The following is a 14,699-nucleotide window of genomic DNA, read 5'->3' as shown; positions in this document are numbered from 1 at the left end:
CTATGCCGACGACCTAGCCGTCGGCATACCTGCTCCACGTGTCGTCTCCTGTATCGCGCCACGTGTCGTCTCCTGAATAGCGCTGTTGACGGCGCCGTCTGTTGCCGTCAGACGGAAAACAACGCCGACGGCTAAACTATGCCGACGGCTATCCCACGGCCGTCGGCATATGCACCTATGCCGACGGCTATACTACGCCGACGGTCTGACACATCTACGCTGACGTGATCTACGCCGACGGGGCTATGCCGACGACAGCCGTAGGCATAGATCTATGCCGACGGGAAAGGACCTATGCCGACGGCCTTGGGCCGTAGGCATAGCCCGCGAGTCTAGATAAAGGATAGCTTGGCTCATGGTAAAAGGATTGCTGAGGTTACAATGCTCTTATGTTGGCTCATAAGCTGCTACAGTTCATACTTGAAAATCATATTACATGTCATTGCAACATAAACAAAATGAGACAAACACTTACTCCCTCCGTCCCATAGTGCATGACGTTTTTTGACACTAGTGTAGTATCAAAAAGCGTCTTACATTATGGGACGGAGGGAGTACTATTTAGTGTTGATGAACTCATTGTGATTACTTTTGTATGGCTTACTGCAGTCTGCACTAGATATATAAATATGGTTCATTTTGATTAGATCTACTACTTCTTATGTTGTTTATTTTGATTGGAGCACTTTGGTTGATCTGTCTGGCTTTTCTTTTGCTTAATAGAAGTCTATTTTTTCTCAGGCTTCTTGTGCTAAAGAGATTGATCCTTTATGCTGTATAAATCAAAAAAGTTACTTTTTACTGCAGATCCAGCAGGTCTCCCACCCTCTCTGACCTAGGCTGTAGATCCAGCACGCCATTACCGCCACGCTCGCCAGCCCCCTGGTCGTCAAGGGCTTCTTCCACCTGAAGCTCGCGCTGGGAGAGCAAGGTTGCCTGCTAGCCCGACAACGTGGTTCCGCTCTGCTGATGGGTTCGTCGCAGGGCCACCGGGACCTTCATAGCCCCCACGACCTCCTCTCCCGGCGGCCTGCTGATGGGTTCATTGTCGGAGGAGAAGAAGGACCGCTGGGAGGTTCTTCTCTTCAGCAACACCAAGAGCGAGCAACCATGACCCAGCACTCAAGCACAGGTACTTCATCTTCACCCCCACCAAATTTATCATCTTGTTACCCACACTGGGAGTCGAGTGGGAGGTGCTCTTTGTTCATTGCGCATACATATCATTCATTCGAAATTAGGATGACCTACATTAGGTTAGTCATGTGCCTTGTGAGTGTTGATGCTTATTGTTTTGCTGGCTGAGCATATTTAGTGATAATAATATGCAAGTTTCAAGCTTCAGAGGTGAGGTTGCTATGCTAAATAAGTTCATGTGATTGTGTAGATGGATGTGGAAAATGCGAGAGAGTGTCAAGATCGTCTTGCTAAAATGTGCAGCCTTCTGTTTTGTCATGAAATGAAAGAAAGCAAAGCGTGTGAAGAACATCAAATCCAGGACATATCACAGGTTGTTCAAGACAGACAAACTGAAGGCATCCTTAGCAGACTTGGAGGCAGATCCAGAAGCTTCAAAAGATTCCACTATGAAACTAGAATCTAAGCGCGCAGAGGTAGTTTTTAGTTTATTTTGACAATTTTTATATTGTATATCTCCCTGATAAGTAATAAGTTTGCAAATCTATCATTCAGGAAAGGATGACGCTGAAGCACAAGAGTAATTTGAAATGGGTAAGCGAATCGTTAAGCATGGCTTGTCTGTTCAAGATGAAGGCGCTCGAGATGGCATTACAGCGCAACTCCAGCAGGATGCTCTTCTTACTCGAAAAGTGAATTCCATACAAGATGATTCTAGTAGTAGTAAGAGAAGGACGATGACGACGACGATGATGTTCCTGAAAGCAAATTAGAAGCAAAGCTTCTGTACAGAGGGAAAGAGAAGATCCTTAAAGTGATTGAAGAAGATAATGAGATCCCAAAGTCTGGAGTTTTTTCATTTCCTTTCATGGTGCGCTTTTAGTTTTACATCACGTGGTTCTGTTTGTGCATTTGGTTACTAAATGTAATTTTGCTTGCGCGGTTGCATGACTAAAAGCATCTCTTTTTTTTTCTTATATACAGGAGCATACTGTGAAAAAGCTTGTGGATGCAACGTATGGGGAAGCATGGCTAGATTATGAAGAATTGGTGGAATCCTCGAGGAAATTTGAGGATGCCAACACTGAGGAGAATGTAGATCAATGAAGGTGACTTACAAAAGATGTTTCTTTGTCTTGTCATGTGTAGTAGCATGATGCTGAGATGAAGTGGAAATGAGATATGCTAGTTTAGGTAGCATCAGATGCAAATTTGCTTGTAAATTATTTTTTCCGGTCTCATGCAATTTAGATAATCGAAAAGCACATGAGCTGCTTGCTCAACTAGTGCTACAGTGATGTGACTGAATGATGTAGGATGTAATAATGGTTTTAACACGTTGTCTTTTTGGAACTCAATGGCCTGTTATTTTGGTCTAAGGGTGTAGTGATTTCGCACTTCTCTGTTAGTTGAGTTTAGTTGCTGTGAGATTCTATGACCTTTTACTTATCTGGGTAAACAATTGATATTCACACTGTATTATTGCTTGCCTGCAGTTTCGACAACTCGCCTGTTATCACCTGTGCATCTTCTCCGGCCTCCTGATACAGCCAGAGTCACCGAGGTGCCCCGACGAAGGACAAAGTACCTACGACAGAGTCATCGCCGGCTTAGGTGCATGTTCCCCTCTCTGTGTGGATTCTGTTTTAACTTTGCCTACTATGTGTTCAGGGTTTAGGGTCCAAGCATGCTACGGGGATGCTTTTGTGCTTTGTTTATTACTCAACTGTTTCATTCAAATATGGGACCTATAAGCTATCCTTTTATTGATGTTTCTTACAAATCCTGGAGCTATTCTTGATCTATTCAGAGACATTGTTAGAAATTTATTACCAATGATCACCTTATTTGGTTGCAGTAGTTCATTTTTGCCGTTAGTCGTGTTAGTATACTGAGCTGAGAACGTTTGTTAATTTTTTATGGCCTGTGATGTTGCAGCTCTGGCCGCCCTTGTGGTAGGGGGTTACTTCTCCTAGTGCAGTAATACCAACTTGGGAGTGTGTCGTGTCTGCGACTACCTTATCTGCAGCCCCTGCTAATCAATGGGGCAGACAAAGTAAGCTGAGAAGCTTTGGAGTACAAGCAGCACGGAACCGCCATGGCGTTGTTGCCGGGCGTGCATTCAGGGACCATGGTGAAGAGACGGTGTTTTCTGGCATGAGTTTGGTTCAGGAAGCAGCTTTGCTTATGACGGCGCTCATTCCTGCACGGTGTCTCTGGTGGTCGCTTTTTCTTCCACTCCAGCATAGGCAAGCCACTTCAGTTCCTCTCCCCTGCTTTCTCTTATGCTCTGTGTGCCCATGGCCACTGAGCCATGGTAGGTGTCCGGCATGGGTTTAGTTCTGCGACCATAGAAGTTTCACACTTCACACGCTGATTAATGCGATGGTTCGAATTGGGTTAATACCAAGTATTTTCCACTTGATGCCTGAAGCATTAACCAGTTACCAACTGGACAAACCACTAATCAATTACCAACTGAAGAGAGTGATTTTTTAGAAAGAAAAACAATTTATATGCCAAACTTAATGAACATTTATAGAACTCAACCAATGACACTATTTGGTCAAGCATATCTGCTAGTGTCATTATTTGATAATTTTCCCGTGGTTCTTTATAAATGATGCTTGCTTTTTAGGACATCACTATAGAGGTGTAATTTTTTGGATGAAAAAAGTGATATTAGGATCTCCTATTTAACCTTTGTGCATTTCTCTGATACATTACTTTTATCAGTCTTTGGTGTTATGGCCAATCTACGTGCTGGTTGAGATGATTGTGGATACCTTCCGGTGACGGTGACCATCATCTGGTCAACCATAAACTGTTTGGTGCTATATCATGTTATTGTTCCGTGCAGCAGCATCCACGTCACAATTTGGTACAGTTTTAATGAAATGGCAGGATATGCCATGGCCAACCTCCTAGGGATGTTGGTTAATATTCCTGTTAGATTTAGTTGATTTCTTCACTTTCTATGTCGATGGTTTTAGATTATCAGTATAAGGGGCTAGTGTTATTTTAATCTACATTGTTTTTGGTTTTAATACATTGACTGGAGACTAGTTTCATAGTTATTATTTATTATTGTGCAGTCAGTAGAAATGTGCTTTAAAATTTAATTCTAGAAATATAATTCATCTACTTGTGTTAGTAGTCCTTCAGTTGTGTTGGGAATGAACTCTTATATTTGTATAAATGTGTGGATCTGCAGATCCGCCTGAGGGGACTCAAGAATGCCAGTAAGGCATTGAGGCACTTTGGCATGCCTCCTGGCATGATGCATAGCCACACCAGCCATACATGCACTCCAAGGAAAGTTAGTTTGAGAAGGCTCATGGTAGGAGGAATAGCCGTGGCTTCAAGGTTTGTTTAAGTCAGCCTCTCTCTTCTTAGTTGTTGGTGTGGAGCGAATGTTGTTCTGTTTGCGCGATTGCCGGTAATTAGTAAAGTACTAGGAATTAGTTTGTCGCTGAAATGGATGTATCTAAACGTATTGTAGTGCTAGCTACAGCCGTTTGAGCGACAAGTAATTCCGGACGAAGGGAGTACTTTGTACTCATAGTAGCATAATCTATTACCGTGTAGGTAGCATGGTAGAAGAGTGGCTAATATATAAGCTAGTCCAGTGTCCAGTCTGAGCTCTACTCTCCTGTGGCCATCATGTGCACTTGTTTGTTTTTTCTCCTGAGACTTAAACACATGTAACAATGGCTATTCTCTCAGGCACATGTACACAACGAGACACATGTTTGAATCAGGGACTAGAGACTCTAAGGGTATACCAGAATTATAGCTAAAGGTCTATTATTTCTGGTCCGCCGCTATTAACATGGATGTATCCATGCGTACTTACGTGCTACTAATCAACTTGATTGTTACTGTACTACTACGACGTCTCCTCAATCCTCATGCATGCATCAACCGATCTAAGCTAAGCTAAGCTAACTACTCCGGACGGTAATTAATTAAGCATCGTGCGCTTCGCTACATATGTATTTCACCGTCGACTACACATTAGTAGAAAATAGGACATTTGTGCCGGTTCATAAGAGCCTTTAGTCCCGGTTCTTGAACTGGGACTAATGGGTCGTTACTAATACCTCCCCTTTAGTCCCGGTTCTTACACGAACCGTGACAGATGGGCATTCACGTGACTGCTGCGGGCAGCCCAGGCAGGGGGGCCTTTGGTCCCGGTTGGTGACATAAACCGGGACCAAAAGGCTTCCACGCGTCAGCAGCTGGCTAGCTAGTTAAGGGGTTTGAGATTTAAGCACTTCAATTAATCTGTTCTTTGTTTCCATTCAGTCATGTCCATTTAATCACTTCAGTTAACCGGAGGGCAATAAGACGGGCGGATGGAATTTGTCTTATACTTTAGAGGCTCGGGAATTTTGAACTTTGATGTCGTTCAATGCTGGTGAAACTTGAGTTGTATGCTTAGAGAATAAGACTTACATGCTGATCATATATTGACTGGTTAATTGAATCCACAACAACTATTTACCTTTGCTATGGAATTAGTTAGTATGATTGTGGGCTAGCGTCCTATTAAAATGTGAGTCAATTTTCCACCTGAAAATTTGTTCCTTCTTTTGCTGCACACTAGTAGCTAGAGATTGACTAGGACCTTGACCTTGTTGTCTTTTTATCTCCACTTGATTTGAACCCTCTAGTTTTGTTGCTAGCATGCCGTGCGACTATAAAATCATCAAAGAACTCTATTCTTGGTGTCATGAACTTGGACACATGATTTACTAAGAAAACTATGCACTTTAAACTTCCATGTGAAATATGAAATGACAGACATTGTCGTGCAACGATTGTAGTGACCTTCTGCATGTGTTTCTTACCACTTGTTATGTTGCCAATGTCTAGCAAAGATTCCCGCGACTTGTCAAAATTTTGTCCTTGGTTGTAAGAATCAGACTAGTTATGCTTTGAGCAACACATTTATGATGTATATACTTTTCTATAGGCTCCACTTATAATAAATAAATATTTAAGTTTAAAAAAACCTGTGCCAGAAAATGTCTTCTCGTTTTCTTCTCAATCAGCGCCATCGGAAACAGCTCCTCGCAAGTCATTAGCGCACTTTAGCGGCCGTTGAGACTCCACACCATCCATTCGGTCAGTGGAACCGCCGCAAGGCAGTTGCCAACAACACTACTTCTCATCCCCCGCACTTCCTCTCTCACAATGCCATACTAGAACCGCGGTGCTATCCCTTCCACTCTCGCTCTCTCTCTGTCCCTAAGCCATTGCTGCGCCGCAGCCCCATGGTGAACCCCTGCAAGGCTTGCTGGCGATGCAGGACAATGGCCTCAGGGATACGATTGTGTGCGTCGACCTACTGGACAGCATTCGAGTTTCTGGAACCCATGGGAGACTTGGCCTGGACGTGCGTCGAGTTAATCCGGAGGTGGACAACCTGCTGGACTTGCCCGCTGTCCTTGAAAATGGTGTTTTCTAGGAGAATGGCCCTTGACACAGGTGTGTGCTGACTCCTATGGACTGGCCGGCCGTGACGGCGAGGATCTTGCACGAACCTCCTCCTAAAAAGTCTTATGTCTGCCAGGTTTGCGCCCATCCAGCAATCATCTTATCCCGCAACATCATTTTTTAGGATGCATATGCAAGCAACTAGTTCATTCGCTTGTTTCCATTGCGTACATTGTAGTGCTGTTTGGGAGCGAACGGTGATTGGGTGGCCTTCGCCAATGTTCAAAGCGACATTCAGCTGCACAATGTGTAGAGTTGTCACAACGTTCGCCTTCCCTGCTTTTCTGCCCAAGGTTCGAACCGGTGAACCAAACCGGTGGGATGCTGGATTTCATGTACGACAATGTCAGGCTAAACCTGCTCAAGGTAGTCATCGTCCATCCGCCGACGAGAAGATTTGGCTACATGGACTACATCGTCATTGCTGTCGTCGATAAAGCAATCGTCGTCAACACAGGTTTCAATCCTGGTGCGGATCAGTGGCAAATAATGTCTCCGGCTGTTTTGGCACCGCACTATTATGAGGATGCGGTCTATGTTGGTGGCCGAATTTGCACCGTCACCACATGCGGTACTTGCTTTGTGTGGGATCCTTCAACCTACTATACATACATGAAAACCAGAGCATCTCAATAAACTATCTTTCTGTGATTTGTGTTGCACGATTGCTATAGCTCGCAGTCCACTGACAGTAATCTCGTTTGGTTTAAACGCCAGAACGCTGGCTCCACCAAGGTTCCTACAGGCCCCGCTCCTGCAGAATGAACCGTGGCTCAAATTCTGGAACCTGGTGCGAGACACGACTGATCACCCAAACAACATGTATCTTGTGCGCTCAGGCGACGACGTGACATGGCAGGAGCAGGGTGTCGACCATGAAGATCGAATCGTGCGTCCCTACCCAACACTCAGTTGCCGGGTGCTCCGCTTCGTTGGATTGGGCCAACATTTTGAAGGCACGCAGTGGTAACCCAACATCGACCTTGGTTCGCTCTCTCTCTTTGTAGGCCAAAGCTATCCCCTGATGATGGAGATGGCACCTTTTGATCAAGATGGCAACGAGCTACTATTCTTGATGCGAGGATGCGTTTTCACGGCACGATGTCGCACTTCCTGCTACAATGGTCCCCTCCCTAACATGTGCCGGTACGGCCTTGACGGTAGTCCGACGTTTGGTGTCTTCCTGAAGAGCGCGGGGTTTGACCACCCAGTGTGGCTGGTGTCGTTTCTTCGTAATGCGGCGGACTGGCATGAGCAGCAGGGGGGAGTGAAGAAGAGGCTGCCGTGACCGCATAGACAATTTGGCGCACCATGTTAGTGTCTGCAGCAAGATCTGAACCCATATATGGGTTCAGTTAGTTCTGAAACTTATTTATGCAGTACCAGGTCACTGTGTGGTTTCTGAACTTATGTATGTGTCACTGTGTGGTTTCTGAACTTATGTATGCATGCTATCTATGTATCATCTATCTATGATATTTATCTAACCATGGTTTCTGGATGTTTGTTCTCATAGATAGATGAGTACTCTAGATAAATATACATAAACCATAGTTAGATAAATATCATAGATATATGAGTACTCTAGATAGATGATAGATAGATAACATGCATACATAAGTTCAGAAACCACACATAGTTACGCATACATAAGTTCAGAAACCACACACAGTGACCTGCTGCTGCATAAATAAGTTTCAGAAACTAACTGAACCAATATATGGGTTCAGATCTTGCTGCAGAAACTAACAGGGCGGGCCAAATTGTCCATGCGGCCACGGTAGCCTCTTCTTCACTCCCCTTGTTGCTCATGACAGTCTGCCGCGTTACGAAGAGACGGCGCCAGCCACACTGGGTGGTCAAACCCCGCGCTCTTCAGGAAGACGCCCAACATCGGACTATCGTCAAGGCTGTACCGGCACATGTCAGGGAGGGGACCATTGTAGCACGAAGTGCGACGTCGCGCTGTGAAAACGCATCCTCGCTTCAGGAACGGTAGCCAGTTGCCGTCTTGATCAGAAGGTGGCATCTCCATCATCAGGGAATAGCTTTGGCCTACAAAGAGAGAGCGCGAACCGAGGTTGATGTTGGGTTGCCACTGCGCGCCTTCAAAATGTTGGCCAGTCCGTCGAAGCGGAGCACCTGGCAACTTTGGGTAGGGACGCATGATTCGATCTTCATGGTCGATGCCCTGCTCCTGCCCTGTCACGTCGCCGCCCGAGTGCACAAGATACATGTTGTTTGGGTCACCAGGTTTACAGAATTTGAGCCGCGGTTCGTCCTGCAGGAGCGGGGCCTGTAGGAACCTTGGTGGAGCCAGTGTTCCTGGCGTTTAAACCAAATGAGATTACGTCGGTGGACTGTGAGTCATAGCAATCGTGCAACACAAATCACAGAAAGATAGTTTATTGAGATGCTCTGGTTTTCATGTACGTACCGAAGGTTGAAGGATCCCATACAAAGCAAGTACTGCCTGTGGTGACTGCGTAAATTCGGGCATCAACGTAGACTGCATCCTCATAGTAGTGCGGTGCCAAAACAACCCGAGGCATTATTTACCACTGATCCGCACCAAGATTGAAACATGTGTTGACGGCGATTGCTTTGTCAAAGACAGCAATGATGATGTAGTCTGTGTAGCCAAATCTTCTCGTTGGTGGATGGGCGATGACTACCTTGAGTAGATCCAGCCTGACATTATGCATGTGAATGGGCGATGAAATCCAGCATCCCGCCGGTTTGGTTCACCGGTTCGAATCCTCGGGGAGAAAGGGGGGGGAAGGCGAACGTTGTGACAACTATACACATTGTGCAGGTGAATGTCACCTTGTACATCGGCGAAGGCCACCCAATCGCCGTTCTCTCCCAAACAACACTACAATGTACGCAGTGGTAACAAGCGAATGAACTAGTTGCTTGCGGATGCATCCTAAAAGATGATGTTGCGGGAGAAGATGATTGTTGGATGGGCACAAACATGGCAGACATAAGACTTTTCAGGAGGAGGTTCGTACAGGATCCTCGCCGTCACGGCCGGCCAGTCCATCGGAGTCAGCACACACGTGTGTCCAGGGCCGTTCTCCCAGAAAACACCATTTTTGAGGACGGCGGGCAAGTCCAGCAGGTTGTCCACCTCTGGATTAACTCGACGCACGTCCTGGCCAAGTCTGTTGTGGGTTCCAGAAACTCGAATGCAGTCCAGTAGGTCGACGCGCGCCATCATATCCTTGAGGTCGTCGTCCTGCATCGCCAGCAAGCCTTGCAGGGGTTCACCGTGGGGCTCCGGCGCAACCATGGCTTAGGGACAGAGAGAGAGCGTGAGTAGAAGGGATAGCACCGCAGTTCAGGTATGACATTGTGAGAGAGGAAGGGCGGGGGAAGAGAAGTAGTGTTGTTGGCAACTGCCTTGCGGCGGTTCCACTGACCGAATGAATCGTGTGGAGTCTCAGCGGCCGTTGAAGCGTGCTAATGACTTGCGAGGAGCTATTTCTGTTGGCGCTTATCGAGGAGAAGACGAGAAGACGTTTTGTATGACCATTTTTAATTTTTGTTTTAACTCTCTCGGCGATTCATACGTAGGCCAAGCATCTAGAGACGGAGCAATCCCGAATCACTACAGATGGAGATTCCATCCCATATAATAAGGTAACTTTGTCACGATGTTGCTACGCACATCCCAAATTATGTATGGTCCTTTGCTCATCGAATCTGACGTGAGATACTCGTATGTAGGTGCTGGTAATGGAATTTTAAGTTTGCTGACCAAAAATATGTTCGTCCAATTCAAAATATGTTCTTCAATTTAAAAAAACAACCAATTCCAAAAATATTATTCAAAGAAATTGTTCCGATTCAAAAGAAAATGCTTAGAAAATGTTCACAAGATAAAAATTGTTCAAATTTGCAAATAGAAAAAAATATTTTCAAATTATTTAAAGTGTTGTTTGAATTACCAATTTTTTGACAATCATGATATTGTTTCAAAAATGTGAACATTACGTTAATTTGTGAAAAAATATAAAAAATGGTATATTTTCTTGCATATGTAAATAAATTTTCAAAATCATGGGATGAGATGTAAACAAAAGGAGGTGACCGCGCCGCAGGTCCCGGAGCCGGTGATGGCACGGGGTCGGGCCGACCAGTCGGCGGGGGATCATGTCGGCGAGCAAGACCGAGCTCATCCGCCTAGCGGTCCGGACGCGTCGGGGTCGTCCGGTGGCGGACCCGGCTGGGTGGGCCGGTGTCGAGGCCCTCCTTCTGTGGCAACATGGCGGCCGGCGCCGGGTCGCGAGTAAAGTTCGGCTCGTTCATGTAAGTAAGAGGATCGAGTGGAGCTGCAGATTGGCCTCCATCTGCTCAAACCATGCATAGATACAGTTGTTTTGTTTAAACAAGCAAATGTTTCCTTTTCCTTCTCCTTCTCCAAAAGATATGCGTTCCATTTATTTAAACAGGCAAATATTTTTTAAAATTTTCACCTAAATTTTTATTTTTTTTTTAATATTTGCATGTTTAAAGAAAATCAAAAAATAAATGGAGCATTTTATTTTTCTGATGTATGTCAAAGAAGCATTTTGTTTTGCTCGATGGTCAGTAGGAAACCATGTCCGATCATGGGTCGGAGAGAACCCTGGTCAGGATGATCATGAGTGTTTAAATTCACACACCCACCCACTGGAAGTACTAGCTCATACAAAGTCTTAATGTTCATGTAGATCTTCAAAATGTTTTGGTTGGATTTTGTGATGCAAGCAGCATAAGATCAGATCTGACTGAGTTTGGCCTCTCCTGCCTCAGTTTTCAAATTCATTATTTCCTTTCGCAAAAGGAGTTTTCTGAGTAGTTGTGGGTTGTGGCATAATAGAATCAGACCTTTTGAGCGTGTAATTATTCGAAGGCCTTTTGAGCTCAATGTTTGTGCCAAATCAAATATGTTCATCTCCTCGCCTTGCAATCTCCAGCAGTGCTATCCCAGAGATCATGCAAGGATCATGAACACACTCCACCCCTAATTTTGCTTCCATTCACTGTCAATCTGTTCGTGCTTTGCCCAATACTTGACAAATCATAGTTTTGCTAGTGCTGATAGAGTTTACTTGTTTTCCATGTCAGGTCAGGGTAGTAGTTTTGCTGTAGTATCTTATAATGCTTAGGAGAATTGTATTCATTAAATTAATTGTTAAATACATGAATGTGTTAGGACTGAACCACCATTTCATTTTTCTGCTTTACTCATTAAGTTGTGTGTAGATGAGCTGATGTAGGATAGATACTAAATTTTTTCGCTCCTCTACTATTGTTCCAGCCAGCTGCTGACTCTTTGTTGGAAAAAAACTGTTATATTTGCTGCAATGATCGGTGAGTAACTTGGCCAAGCACTGGGCCAACCCGAGGGTGGGCCCCATCATAATCCAAGATGATGGCGAAGGTGGACGGGACCGGTGCTGCCTTTTGTGATGAGCAAAACAAAAACTTGTCTGTTGGCCTTGGCCTCGTCTAGCTCGCCTCCCTGTCATCGTGTGACGCCTGCGAGTTCGGTCGCGATGTCCTGCCTCTGCTACAACTTGCACAAGTGAGCTCCTCTTCCTCCTCTGGTTCTTCGCCCTTGCTCTGAGCACATGGCCATTGAGCCACGACTATGTTACAATGTTTGTTGTGATTACCTAAGCATGAAATTATCTGGGTTTTTTTTTAGCCCAAGCTATCTGCTTTCTCAATCGCACTAACTCAAATGTCTGCTTGTGGGTAATGATCAAAGGAGAAAAAATTAGCTTGGTGTCCGGTTCTTGCGGAGCCACTGCATCATTAAAGCACAATGAAGCATTTGAACACTTGAATAATGGATAGTACAAATGTGCCTTTTTGCGAAATAAAATAATGTCTTCCTTACCATGGTTGATTCAACATTTTAGTACAGGCTACTCATTGAAATTTCTACTGTCGTTATAATTTGACCAGAGGACTGCTCGTAGTTGCAAACTTGCAATTAGCAAACACATGACGTGACACCTAGTTGACCAGATGACTACCATTTTCGAAAGCTGAATTTTTTGCTTGTATCTTGGGCTTCTCTCTATGTGTTTATGGATGGATGTTTTGATTCGATTGCTTGCACATATCAAAGGCTTTCTAGGTTTCATTATCCAAAAGGCCTTTGATTGTTTGTGCCAAATCAAATTTCTTGATCTCCTCGCCCTGTGATCTCCAGCATTAGGAATGCCTTTTCTTTTTTTGGTGCAGCCTTATACAACATTGGATCTAATTTTATTGCTATATACAAGCCAAAGTAACCTTTTTTGACATATTGCAATCCCCAACTTTCATGTGTTATATTGATCCTCATAAGTAGCAAATGGTCGGGCATCCAAAAGGTTGGCTGGAATGGATAAAAAATATGTCTTTTTTAGGCACTAGTTGGAGTTATAAGAATTCACATATATCAGACATAGAAGGAGTCCTTTGTATTAAATACGTTCATAGTAAGAGTTGCTACCATGATTTTGAAGAAACGATACGAAGTTTAATTTTCTGTGCAAAGCTACTTTGGAGACTGTATTCAACAGAATTCTTTTATCACTCAGATAGATCCATTGCCTTCCAACTCCTATTCTAGAAGTTATTGTAGGAAGTGACTTTATTACTCCAAGAAGGCACCTACTGTCTTAGCCTGTGCAATGATTAAGAATAAAATAAAAAGAGTAACGGCTTAGTAAGAGCGACACGGCCTGAAGGGTCATGTAGCAGAAGCTCCCCGTCACTTTACCGAAAAAGGCTTTCGCCCCGCTTTATATATAAAGCATAGACAACAGTGTCCGATACAACCGCACTAACCCACCACAAACGCACACACACCCAAGGCAGGATACATAGGCGCTGAGCGCAACAACACACTCCCTAGCACAACAAGAGCCGTCGAGGGCTTCAGCCGTGAACCCGCGAAGAAGTGAAGCCGCATATGACGAACCGTGGGCTCCAAGGCGGCGCCTTCAAGAAGGATACGACACCGGAGCGCCGCCACCGCCCGATCCGAGGATCAGAGTTTCCCCTGGAGCAACACGACGGGCAATGATAGCCGCGACGACGCCTTCAAGAAGGGAGCGATCTTCGCGCCAGTCCGTCCGAAGATAGAGTAGGTTTTCACCCCGGCCAATACTCACCGCCACCGAACGCCACACCCCGGCTACCACGCCGCCCACACGGCCATGACAGCCGGGCAGCACCGAGGCACGAGCTCTGCCCATGAGCACCGCGCCACCACCACAAGGGCCGCCGCCCCAGACACCAAGACCATGACACCAAGACCCCCGAGCCCCACCGCTACCCCAACCGCAGAAACGAGCGGAAAGGATCCGCCTTTCGCACCCATGGCCGGTCCCAGCGCCGAGACCGAATAGGCCGGCCACCAAGCCTCCATCGAGCCGTCCTGCTACACCGGGCGTGAGACGAGCGCAGTCCTGCCGCGGGGCGCGAGACGGGCCAGTCCTGCTGCCGGGCGCGAGACGAGCGCAGTCCTGCTGCCGGGCGCGAGACGGGCCGGTCCTGCTGCCGGGCGCGAGACCAGCTCGGTCCAACGACACCGGGTGCGAGACTGTCGATGGACCGCAGCCGGGAGAAAGCCAGCTCTCCGGCGAGAGAAGTGGACGGATGCCGAGGAGAGGAGTCAACGGCCGATACAGGCAGCCTACAAACGAGCCGACGCCAGAACAGTTTGGCCGCCGCCGCAGTCAACCTGCCACCACCACGTCACCTGCGCCTCCACGCCCTGGTCAGTACCACCCGACGCCCGGCCACCCAGCACCGGAGCAGCACGGACACCGGCCGCCACACCACCACCTCCATGGGGTCGCCGGCCACCCCCGCCATCAAAGACCCGCACATCCACCGGATCTGGGCCGGGATGCCCAGATCCGCCGCCAGCACGACCGTGCCCACCAGATCCCACGGGTTGCAGGTGGGAAGGGAAGGAGGAGTCGCCGGCGGGCCACAAGGGCGCGGGGCGGAGCGCCGGAGCAAGAGCCGGCCGGGACCCGACGCCGCGGGCAGGAGGGAGGCGGCCC

At 46.5% G+C, this 14,699-nt stretch overlaps 1 long non-coding RNA gene across 4 annotated transcripts in view; it reads left to right on the top strand.

Moving 5' to 3' along the window:
• The window catches only part of LOC123161218 (uncharacterized), a 37,725-nt gene extending 27,454 nt beyond the window's left edge, over positions 1–10,271 (top strand). For 2 of the 4 annotated variants that reach the window (XR_006480607.1, XR_006480605.1), the window contains exons 5-10: positions 808–1,132; positions 1,388–1,613; positions 1,693–2,008; positions 2,122–2,246; positions 2,634–2,751; positions 3,076–3,380. This is a non-coding gene — a long non-coding RNA (uncharacterized lncRNA). Of the gene's footprint in view, positions 1–807; positions 1,133–1,387; positions 1,614–1,692; positions 2,009–2,121; positions 2,247–2,633; positions 2,752–3,075; positions 3,381–4,351; positions 4,587–10,218 lie in introns of those variants that run through there. The other 2 variants (XR_006480608.1, XR_006480606.1) reach the window with 2 other exon arrangements.
• The last annotated feature ends 4,428 nt before the right edge of the window (positions 10,272–14,699 follow it).

This window comes from Triticum aestivum, chromosome 7B (genome assembly GCF_018294505.1).
Source record: "Triticum aestivum cultivar Chinese Spring chromosome 7B, IWGSC CS RefSeq v2.1, whole genome shotgun sequence".
Lineage (NCBI taxonomy): Eukaryota > Viridiplantae > Streptophyta > Magnoliopsida > Poales > Poaceae > Triticum > Triticum aestivum.
The sequence above is the reverse complement of the archived record's forward strand: the minus strand, read 5'-3'. Positions and strand labels throughout refer to the sequence as shown.